This window comes from Pleuronectes platessa, chromosome 2 (genome assembly GCF_947347685.1).
Source record: "Pleuronectes platessa chromosome 2, fPlePla1.1, whole genome shotgun sequence".
NCBI lineage: Eukaryota > Metazoa > Chordata > Actinopteri > Pleuronectiformes > Pleuronectidae > Pleuronectes > Pleuronectes platessa.
In genome coordinates, this window is record NC_070627.1 from 29186572 (window position 1) to 29198662 (window position 12091).

The 12091-nt window shown below is 47.3% G+C and overlaps 1 long non-coding RNA gene across 1 annotated transcript; it reads right to left on the minus strand.

Annotated features, from left to right (window-relative positions):
* Positions 1–2094: 2094 nt before the first annotated feature.
* Positions 2095–2892, minus strand: LOC128461031 (uncharacterized). Its single transcript, XR_008342253.1, has 4 exons — positions 2815–2892; positions 2542–2644; positions 2350–2430; positions 2095–2241 (listed from the first exon to the last, which is right to left on the minus strand). It is a non-coding gene; the product is annotated as an uncharacterized LOC128461031 (long non-coding RNA).
* Between the last annotated feature and the right edge of the window lie 9199 nt (positions 2893–12091).

Consider the following 12091-nt stretch of genomic DNA (forward strand, 5'->3'; position numbering starts at 1 on the left):
TATGATGCATGTGCTGCATATTTTCATGATAGTTCTTTCGACCAGAGTAGAAACAAGATCTGTTACCCCTCCAGAGCTGAACTCTTCTTAACCCTTAGGTGATGCCGCAATTTTCCCAGCGCCCACCTCAGCCACTCTCCGGCTAATTATGGATGTCACGAACTAACGCCTGCCCAGGGAAACAGCCGTTTTACTGGAATGCAAGCTGCTGATATTGCAAAAGCATGCTGTGGAAATGTTGAAATGGGACATGTGCTCCCCAACACGGCAAGCGTCACAGCCGAGTGCCGCTACAGCGGAGACCTATTTCTCACCAATCATTTCTGACAGGCACCTGCAGATGTGCTCATAACTGAATTCTGTCTGTACAAATGGAACATACAATAACATAATAATATCAGAGGATGTGTGCGTGTGACAAGAAGGGTGATGAGTTAACCAGGAGATATGGCCCTTTGAGAGCAAAACAAACTGAGCTCCTTATCTGGTATGTGTACAGTGTGTGTAGTTATGATACCAATGAAAACACCTCTCCAAAAATATTCCTCCAAACAAAGAAGCAATAATCGATCAAAGATTGCGAGAACAGCTTGTCTCCACATTTACTCCCACACATGCCATTGGGATTTGAATAACTTTTGCTATCCTGAAAGATAAAGCATGCAGTCCAAAATATGTGGGCACCCAGACATTGCTGATACTTTAACATTCTGCTTCAGAACCATCACAAATAGTCCTATAATGACGATAATGAACACTGATGTTGAGTGATAAGGACTGGCTTTCAATCTGCATTCTAGTTCATCCACCATCAAAACAGCCCCCACAATTTGAACTGTGATCTATCATCTGTGTTAGCTCTCATATTCAACTTAAAGAGATAGTTCATAGAAAAATGGAAATTCACTCTATCTACTCACCACTATGCTGATGGAGGGATGGGTGAAGTGTTTCAGTGCACAAAACACTCCTGGAGTTTCAGGGGTAAACTTTTTTCCAGCAGAATCCAATACAATTGAAGTCAATAAGAGTCAAACACAGTCCTTCTTCAGACGTAATAAAACAACAGAAAGAAATAAAATGCTTCCATACTCCTTGTGTGGAGTCATCCAAGTGTCAGTAAGCCCAGAGACTCATATTCAACTTGAAATGAGGTCTTTTACACCATGTTTTCGCCTAAATATCCACAGGAAGTGGTTAAGCTAGCGGCCGTATCCACGTGATGGTGTTTCCGAGATTCCGTGAATGCACCACGTAGGAAGATGTCAGAGGTTCTCTTTCTTAGCATTCGTTTCGATGTCTCACTATGGGATACGCCGCTCGCGCGTATTCACAGAAGCACTTATTCCAATTCGCCAGCCCTGATAGGCTGGCAGTCGTGACGTCCGCGTCAAGGTGCTGCACCTTAAATACGGTGGACGCGGCGTCACACGTCATTCAAACACCTCTTCTCGCTTCACGAACAAGCATTTTTCTAATCGGCGTTGATGCTAACTAGCTGCTGTCCACAGACCGGAGCTAACACCTCCGTCGCCGGACGCTAGTTGAATAAACGCCGATCCGACTGCCTTCACCATAGGTAGTTGCTTCTATTTGAATAGCTAAACGGCACCGGGAGCCTGCGGTCACCACCAGAGCCGGATTAAATAAATGGACTACACTAGGCAGACTGTATTTTTTGGGCCCCCCTCCATTGATGTTATTTATGAATTGAAATCTGAAACTTACCCAAGTTACTAATAAGAAGTTAATTCACATTTTACATAGCGTAGTCTTTGGATGTGTCGTACATTAAACAGACTATTTTTTGATTTTTATGATTTATACGTTATTACATGGCTCTATTAAATGCTATTAAATTATCCTTGTCCTATCCATTGCGAGTGTCATTGTTAAGGCAGTAGTACCAGTAAATCACCAATAGGTGTCAGCATTGCTATGTAAACAGAGCAAATCAGATAAATGTTGTAAGCTATTGGATTTTGCAGAAAATCTTAATTAAATGTGTTGATTAAATTGAATAGTTAAATAAGTAGTCAAATATACAAAGACCAATAAAATTTGCAGTAAGAGAAAGTGTGCTGTAGTGAGAAAGATGTTTATTTTCATGGACAACCATCACCTCTCTTCCATTTTCTGGTATTCAACACTCAGCAGCTCAGCTCCTGGTCTGGACTGTTCAGCAGTTCTCTCCACTGGTCTGGATGTTTCTCTGGACGGTGTGCTTTACTAGACTGCACTCTAAAAGCAGATTTAATCACAGAAACATCGTAGAAAAATAAGCAATCGTTAAATAACTTGATCCATACCTTATGTTTATTTTTTTTTGTATATTTTTTCTTTACTAACCTGCTCAGACAGCCAAGGAAAACGAGCCTGAATTGGGTGAACAAAAATTCTTGTCCCTTCTCCTGGAGCCCATATTCACACCTGTGATTAAGTACAGGAACAAGAAGACAAACATGAACGCTTCACATTTATCAAGACCATTTAGAAACTGTCCAACAATAAATAATAATAAATAAAACCAGCAGCACTTACTGAGGAAACCATTTAGCATGCTCCACTCAGGGATAATCTTCAGCCTTCCAGCATCGCAGGCCTCCATCGCAGCAGAAACACGTCTTGACAGCATCATCACGATCTTGTGGAGAAATAATAAAATGTATACATAAGATGAAAGACAGCTGTTTGAGATTTGAATATACTTGGTTTGTTCCTCATATTTCATTTCATTATAGTAGAAAGTATAGCCCTATATTATACATTTAATTTATATGCATTTTACATTTGATTTTAAAATGGGAAACTTACCTTTACAGATGCTTTCTCCTAAGTTTTGATGAGGCGAAGTCCTCGATAATGTCTTCAAAATCCAGGGAGGTTGTAAATCCATTCTCAATTGCCAACAGGGCAAAGGCATTCAGTTTTTTTTCTGTTACTGTTGCTCTCCGGTATGTTTTCACTCGTTTCAACAAAGAAAATGATCTTTCTCCTGAACAGTTTGCAATCGGTAATGTCAGATACATGCGAAGGCAAATGTCCACATTAGGGAAAGCATCCCTCAAGCCTAGCTCTAGGAGCTTCTTGTACATGGCCATGACTGATTCTTCATCTTTTACCATTGAGATGAACTGGCAAAACTCTCCTGTAAAGTCCTCCTCAAGATCCTGAGGGTATATTTTCTTCAGCTTTTCTGTGGCTGCATGGATTTGTTCAATGTCCATTGATTTCGTTTTAGTAAGGAAACCAAATTTCTCCTCCACATTTTTGTATGCGTCTTTGCGTCGTTTCAATTCTTGTGACAAGCAGTCACAGATGACATAATGTGAGTCAATCAGGAATGCTTCACGGCCTGAGCGCTGCACCTCTGGACCTGCAGACTCACCGAACAAAACTTTCTTCACTCGTCTTCTTTGGCTATCTGCTTTGTATCCCTCTGTTGCTGTGAAGGTTTTGGCCTCTGCTTCATAGACATCAAAATTATTTCTGGCTTGTCCTATGAACTCTATGAGTGAACTGTACAGAATAGGAACAGTACATACATCAATTTGTACCTGCTGCAATGCTTTGCTGGTTAAATTGATTCTTCTCAGCAGGTCATCCCACACTACTGTCATAACTGCAGTTTCAAGGGTGTCCATCACTGTTATTAATTGACACGCCTCATATTGAGCAGCTCTGGGGGTTCCATGGTCAACTTTGATTTCATTCAAAGCATCTTGAATAGCTTTGTAGCCAAATCTCAGAGCTTTTGTTGCATCAGCTCTCGCAGACCACCTTGTGCCGGAAAGGCTCTTCAGTGTCAGACCTCGCTCGCATTTTGTGAGGTGGGCTGTTAAAATCTCCCACCGCCGAGTTGAAGCTGAGAAAAAGTTGTAGAGATTTTGAATGAAGCCAAAAAATGAAACTGCTTCTAGGCAACATTCTGCTGCACATGCACCAACTAAATTAAGAGAATGTGCAGAACATGGTATGAAGTCAGCATTAGGATTTTTATTTTTTATTCTTGCCTGCAGTCCAGAATATTTCCCTGCCATATTACTTGCATTGTCATAGCTCTGCCCACGACAGTCCATCAAATCAATGTCCAGTTCTTTTAACTCAGATTTGAGTGTTTCCTCCATGTGTTCTGCAGTATGACCATGTAGTGGTATGAACTCCAAAAATATCTCGACAGGCTCCCCACTTTTCTTCAGGACATAGCGAATGATCAAAGAGAGCTGATCAACATGTGTGATGTCAGGTGTTGAGTCCACAATGATGGAGAAATACTTGCCATCTTTAACTTCTTTTACAATAGCATACAGAACCTTCTCAGCCATCAGCTGAATAAACTCATCACAAACTGTAGAGGACAGGTAACTGGTATTTCCCCTGCCCTTGTTTCCGTATCTGGCTAGATGTTCTGACAGTAGTGGATCAAAGCGACTAATTAACTCCAAGCAGCCCAAAAAGTTCCCATTGTGGGGTGATCCTACTACCTCATCGTCCCCACGGAAGGGCAGTCCTCGCGAAGAAAGAAACTGAATAGTTGCCACTATACGTTTCAGAATGTTGAGCCAGTATGCTCTCTCAGACTCCTGTTGCTGTACTATGTTTGAATCTATGCGTGCATTTTTATTTCCAAGTGATGATAGACTCAGCACAGCAGTGCGATGATCCATACCATTCTCATGTTCATGCAAGCGATTAGCACAGTTTTTCCAGTCATTAAATCCAGTGACAAATTGATTGTCTCTTATACTGAACAACTTGCAGCAGTAACAGAATACAGTGCCAGTAGACGGTGAGTACACTAACCATCTTCTTGACAGGGTTTCTCCATTTAGCTTTTTTCTAAAGAAATGTTCCTTAGTTAAGCTTCGGTTAATGTCTCCATATTTTCTCTGTGATGCAGAGAAATCTCCAATATTTTGACAGGGATGGTTTAGTGCAAAGTACTCACGCATCCGCATCCTGTCGTCAATTTGGTCCCACTTTGCAGGATCAGATGGATAGCTTGTCAATACCCTTTCCGGGTCTAGAGGCTCCGTCAAAACTATATTGGGCTCACTTTTTCTGGCCGGCTGCTGTTCTTCCATCATTTTGTCATTCTCCTGTGATGGCGCTGATGTTGAAGGCGCCGAAGCGTCTTCCGCTGCGTCTTCGGGCCGCGTCTCCGGGCCTGGCTCGGCCTCTGGCTCGGCCTCTGGCTCGGCCTCTGGCTCGGCCTCTGGCTCGGCCTCTGGCTCGGCCTCTGGCTCGGCCTCTGGCTCGGCCTCTGGCTCGGCCTCTGGCTCTGCTAACACTAGCAGGTTTACAGCTGTCGGGCGGCTGCCCGACAGCTGTAAACCTCCGCACTGGACTTAACTGACTGGCGTTAATGTGACGTCACGTAACGTAACGTTAAGAGATAAACAACGTCACTATTTTTAGTTAATTAATAAATATTGATATATTAAAACTGAAATAAATTGTAGATAGGATATTTGTATATTTTTATTTTATTTTATTTTATTTTTTTTTTTTTGGTCCCTCTGTCTGGGCCCCTCCCTGCCAATCAGGCCCTAGGCACGTGCCTAGTTTGCCTTTGCGTTAATCCGGCTCTGGTCACCACACTGCCTGCCACCGGAGCTAGCTAACGGCGACTATCATACCAGATAATTCGCTCCCCTTTAGCACACCAAGCTAAATGGATCAAGCTGCAAAGCTTCTTTCCACCTCGCAACCAGGCGATGCTCATCGCCTGTGCAACTGTGGAAACAAAATATCGAGCATGGACACTCACCAGGTCTGCTCCGCGTGTCTCGGGCTGGAACATGCCCGCGCCGCTGTCAGCAACGCGAGCTCGTGCGCCGACTGCGCCCGCTTCACAGCGAAGAGTCTCCGCCGACGACTAGCACGCCACGCTAGCGTCTCTGAGAGGGACCCGATCCTTTCCAGTGCCACTACCGAGGAACCCCAACCCGGTGTGGACGAGGAGGACGCTCCCGAACCAGAGATTCGGCACTGGGGCTCCACGCTGGATTGGCTGGACCCGCTAACGGAGCCACCCCTCATGTTGGATTATGAGGAGGAGGATGAGTCCGACGGCGAAGATTGTCTGGTGTCGGACGGCGACGACGAGGATTATGAATCCTGCTTTGTCCCACCTTCACAGGCTCTCGGCTCTCCAAGCCCTGCAAAGGGCTCGGTTGGGACAATTACGCCCCAGCCCAGCGGCGATATGCACGATGTGTGTAAACGCGCCGCAGAGAGACTTAAGATTCCATGGCCCGCGGTCGTGGCGGAGGCCTCAAGGTCCCGCTACGAGGGGAAGAAATTACCCCAAGCAAAGAGGGCTGCGAGACAACTTCTCCCGGTGTTCCCGGAACTCCTGGAGGAGGTTACTGCCTCATGGAAGCAAAACCCTTACTCCAGCAAAACCACCATTCAAGGTGCGTCTTCCTTGGATATTGAGGGGATGGATAAGCATGCCATGGCCCGCATGCCTCCAATGGAGCTCCTGGTGGCAGCACACCTTCATCCACGGCTGTCAGCTGCCTCATCCAGGGCCCCCACACTTCCCACGAAAGCCGATCGCTTCCAATCTGCCATGACTGAGCGAGCTTACAAAGCAGCGGCTTTGACGGTGAGGGCTCTCAACGTCACCTCCATGCTGTCAGCTTACCAAGCGGAGCTTTTTGATGACATAGCCGACGTGCCCGAAAGTTCCGCGTGGGACGAGATCACCACAATTGCGGATATCTGCCTACGCGTCCAGCGATGCGCTGTACAGGCGGCAGGGAAGTGCATGTCGATGTTGGTGCTACAAGAGAGGACGAGATGGCTGAATCCGACCAATCTGTCCGATAGAGAGAAGGAGGACATCCTGGACATGCCTATGTCCAGGATGCCTCAATGCAAAAGCGCTGCGAGGCGAAGAAAAAGGAGGATGAGGCGCTACAGCTCTGCCTTCCGAGCAAAACACCTGCCGCGGCGCCTGCGCCCCCCCGGCAGACTTTCGCTCAGGTTGCCTCTAGGAGCGCCGCTCCTGCTTTCCGCATCCCGAAGCGCCCCAGGGCTCAACCGGGTGCGAACACCAACGGCCCCCCGGACACGAAGCCCGCTTGGCCGAGAAAGCCCTTCTATTCCCCGTCAACCCAGGCTGCTCAACCGGGCCCGTCACCCAGTCAGCAGGCCAGGCGGAAGAAGAAGGCGACTTAGTAGTCAACCCCACCACGAGCAGAGCTGCCACCAGTTCCCTGTTCACTGGCAGCCCAGCTATCCCGTGTGTTAGGGGAGAAATTACCCAGTGCCACCCATCCCTCTCGGCGACGCGTGGGCCCAGAGCTCAGTTCGTGCGTCCCAGTAAAGAGGCGAAGAGACATGTTTCAGATGTGGGATCGTTCAACGCCACATCAATGTCTCACAAGCACGCACACAGAGTTTTTGTTAATAAAAAGTTTTCCACTGACGTATCCAGGCTCACAGCCGAGGGCGCAGGGTTGCAAAATCACGAAAACACAAAAACAAAACCAACAAAACACAGGGGTGCAGAGCACACTGTTGTTCCCCATAACACCACAAGGGGGAAGCAGCGTCCCACCTGTGGTGAAACATCCCGCTCCGCTCGCTCCGAGCCTATCAGACCGCGCATGCGCAGTGATACTCGGAAGTGTGCAGCTGGTACGGGCCCCCAAAGATCGTCTGTGTCAGACAGAGCTTCACTCCCCCCTAACTTTGAGGCTAGAGAGTTGGAAAGCATGCACAGCGTCAGAATGGGTATTGAGAACACTGACCAAAGGCTACAGGCTTCAATTCGCCACAATGCCCCCCCGTTTTCCCGGCCTCATCGCTTCCCGTGCGCAGGGAGAGTCGGCCAGGGTGTTACGGGAAGAAATATCAGCTCTATTAAACAAAAGAGCCATACGAATAGTGCCACACAGGCAGGGACTGGAGGGTTTCTATTCGAGGTATTTCCTGGTCCTAAAGAAAGGGGGGACCTCATTACGTCCCATCCTGGACCTTCGCATTTTGAACTCGTATCTCAGGAGATACAAGTTTCGCATGCTGACACACTCAACGCTGATATGTTTGATCCGGCCGGGGGACTGGTTCACATCAATCGATCTGAAAGACGCGTATTTTCACATTCCCATTTATCCTCCGCACAGGAAATATGAGGTTCGCTTTTCAGTACCTGGTACTCCCATTTGGCTGTCACTGAGCCCGAGGGTCTTTGTGAAATGTGTCGACGCCGCTATAGCTCCCCTCAGGGAGCGGGGTATACGCGTGGCCACTTATCTGGACGACTGGCTGCTGCTGGCGCGCTCAGAGCAAGAGGCTGCGGCGCACACGAGCATTGTACTGACACACCTGGCCGATCTCGGTTTTGTGGTGAACAGGGAAAAGAGCGTGTTAACACCGAGACAGGAAATTGCCTTTCTGGGTCTCACGTTAAATTCACTGACCTACACGGCTCGCCTGTCAGCCGAGAGAGTGCACACTTTCAGGTCCACTCTCTCTCATTTTGCCAAAACACGTCGGGTCACGTACGGACTGTGCCTCAGGTTATTGGGTTTGATGGCCTCAACAATATTGGTGGTGAGGCTGGGCAGGCTGTACATGAGAGATTTTCAGCGCTGGGTGGCTTCTCTCAGACTGGATCCTGTGCGCCACAGACGCCGCAGTGTAACGGCTTGCGCGTCCTGCGCCCTCGCGCTGCTACCATGGCAACGCCCGTCTATGTTGACAGCGGGGGTGCGCATGGGCGCAATATCTGCCAGAAAAGTGGTCACAACGGACGCCAGCCTGTCAGGCTGGGGCGGTGTGTTCGAGGGCAGATCCGCAAATGGGATGTGGAGCACGGATCTCAAACATGCCCATATAAATTATCTGGAGTTGATGGCAGTGTTTTCTGATGCTGAAACATTTTCTGCCGTTCCTCCGGGGACATCATGTGTTAGTGAGGATGGACAATACGACCACGGTGGCGTATATCAATCGTCAAGGGGTTCTACGTTCTCTACAGTTACACACTCTTGCACGCAGACTGATATTATGGGGCGAGGAGCGTCTCCTCTCAGTGAGAGCGACCCACGTTCCCGGAATTCAGAATGTGGGTGCGGACCTTTTGTCCAGGGGAAATCCTCTCTATGCGGAGTGGAAACTTCACCCGGCTGTAGTAGCTCAGATTTGGTCACAATTCGGCCGCGCAACAGTGGATCTGTTTGCGTCGAGGGGGAACACACAGTGCCCACTGTTCTTCTCCCTGCACGACCAGAGCACACCGCTGGGGCTGGATGCGTTCGCTCACGAGTGGCCGCGCGTCCCGCTTTACGCTTTTCCACCTCTGGCTCTGATTCCCCCGACACTGCTCAGGGTGCGGGAGAATCGTCTGTCACTAATTTTGATCGCTCCTCACTGGCCGTCCATGCACTGGCTGGCGGAAGTGAGACAGCTCCTCCACGGTCACCCATGGCCTCTCCCGCTATGCAGGGACCTGCTCTCCCAGGCGTGCGGACAGATATTTCACCCTCATCCGGAGCGCCTCGCCCTGTGGGCTTGGCCCGTGAGTGGTTTAATTTGAGCCTGACTGGATTATCACAGAATGTTGTTAACACAATTCAGAATGCCAGAGCATCATCCACTAGGTCTCTTTATGACTGTAAGTGGAGATTGTTTGAGGATTGGTGTGCTAAGGCACAGGAAATCCCTTTTCAATGTCCAGTTGGTACAATCCTGTCCTTCCTGCAGGACTTGATTGATCAAAAGAGGGCATTTTCTACTGTCAAAGTTTACTTGGCAGCTACACCCCCTGGTTTGTCGTTTTATGAAGGGTGCACGGAGGTTGTTGCCCATCTCTAAGACTATGTCACCATCATGGGATCTAGCAGTGGTGCTTGGAGCCCTCTCTCGGGGTGACGCTGAGGCCGAATCCTGCATTTGTTCCAAAGGTGCTTAAACCATGCTCCCCAGTGGAACTGTCAGCTTTTCAGCCACCTCCCTATAGTTCTGCAGAACAGCAGCGGTTACACATGCTGTGCCCTGTCCGTGCCTTACACACATATGTGGAAAGGACGAGGAGCTTTAGGAAAGGGGATCAGTTGTTTGTGTCCTGGGCTAAGCCCCACTGGGGCAAACCTGTCACCAAACAAAGACTCTCTCACTGGATAGTGGATGCCATTGCATTGGCCTACTCCAGCTCAGGCCTTCAAGTTCCGACTGGTTTACGGGCACATTCTACTAGAGGTCTTGCGACCTCTTGGGCCCTGTTCAAGGGAGTCTCTATCCAAGACATCTGCGCTGCAGCTAGCTGGTCTTCTCCCCTCACATTTGCGAGGTACTACAGGTTGGATGTTACATCCCCTGGCCTGACCCACGCTGTCTTGAGCGTGGGCTCCAATGTGGATCTCACTTTTTAAGTGAGGGGGGGCACCGAGATAAGCTTGTCTGGCAAAACGGGAGTCTCCATATCCCATAGTGAGACATCGAAACGAATGCTAAGAAAGAGAACTTTAGGTTACTTTCGTAACCCCGATTCTCTGAGTAGTATGAGTGAGATGTCTCACCAGACCGCCCTTCTTGCTACTGGGGTGAAGCGAGAAGAGGTTTTGCTTGTTTTGAATGACGTGTGACGCCGCGTCCACCGTATTTAAGGTGCAGCACCTTGACGCGGACGTCACGACTGCCAGCCTATCAGGGCTGGCGAATTGGAATAAGTGCTTCTGTGAATACGCGCGAGGGGCGTATCCCATAGTGAGACATCTCACTCATGCTACTCAGAGAACCGGGGTTACGAAAGTAACCTAAAGTTTTTTTTCTGTTGTTTTATTACATCTGAAGTCTCGGCCACCATTGACTTCAATTGTGTTGTATTCTGCTGCAAAAATGTTTACACCTGAAACTCCAAAAGTGTTTTGTGGACTCAAACACTTCACCCACCCCTCCATCGACATAGTGTTGAGTAGATAATGAGTGAATTTTCTTTTTTCATTAAACTATCCCCTTAACCCTCAATTTCACAGGTAATGATTAACAAAGGGCTGACTTTATCAGGTGACATCTGTGTTTGATGTTCTCTGTTATCAGGTCACTTTTTCACATCACACAAAAAGCAAAAAGACAAATTCACACCAGATCACAGTATAGGAACGACATATCTTCATTGACTTTGTATTGTCAACTTAGTTTTTGAACATTTGCAGCAGCATATTGATAGCGCAGTCAATCTGTTGGTAAGCACTGAATGTGTTCATTATCCCCTATGGTACAGAGTTCAGTTTTTCTCACATCATCAAACCAATTTGCAGCACAGATGCATCATCAGCTTTTAATTCACAGATTCTTTGTAAGGGCAGAGCAAATCTGTTCAACGTCTGTGGCATCAACAGATTAGAATACCCCCCACACACAACTACACATACACACAGACAGTGTCTGTGATGTTACATTTGATGAAATATTCAACAGAGACTACTGCATCATTACATTTGTGACCAAATTCTCAGCCTCACAGTGAAGTGAAATTCTTTTTTTCTTAATTTTTCAAAAAACATGACAACATGAAAAGTTTAGCGCTCACTCATTCAATTACAAACCCTTTTTTCAGTTTGAGTGCTGAGACACCCTCTAAAAAACTGCAAGAAATGGAAGCAGCATTCCTGGAGCCAGCTATGAGGTTCCTGATGTCTGGACCACAGTTATGATTCCCCTCTTGGGCTGAAATGCATGCATCATGTGTGTGAACGAATGAACATGATTTTAATTTAATTTAAATTTAGTCCACAAAGGTGTTAAATTCCCCTGCTGATGTTTTCTGTCAGAATGATATTAGATCATAGTGTAGAGGCAGTAGAACAGTTGAAAAATTACATGTGTTGCTGTATCAACTAACTTACAGTACTCATGATTTATTAGCCTTGTATGACATTGTCTAGCCAACATTGGTGACCTTAGGCCATTGTTTAAAAAAAAACAACATTTAGGTCGCTATAACAGAAGTAGTGGAGTGATTTATAGACCACAGGCCTTAAAGTAGCACTAGATGTGTACAGCATAAGGTCCCAGAACATAGACAGAGGGGGTATGATGGATCAAAGTGGTAAACTTCTTGGTAATATGTTAA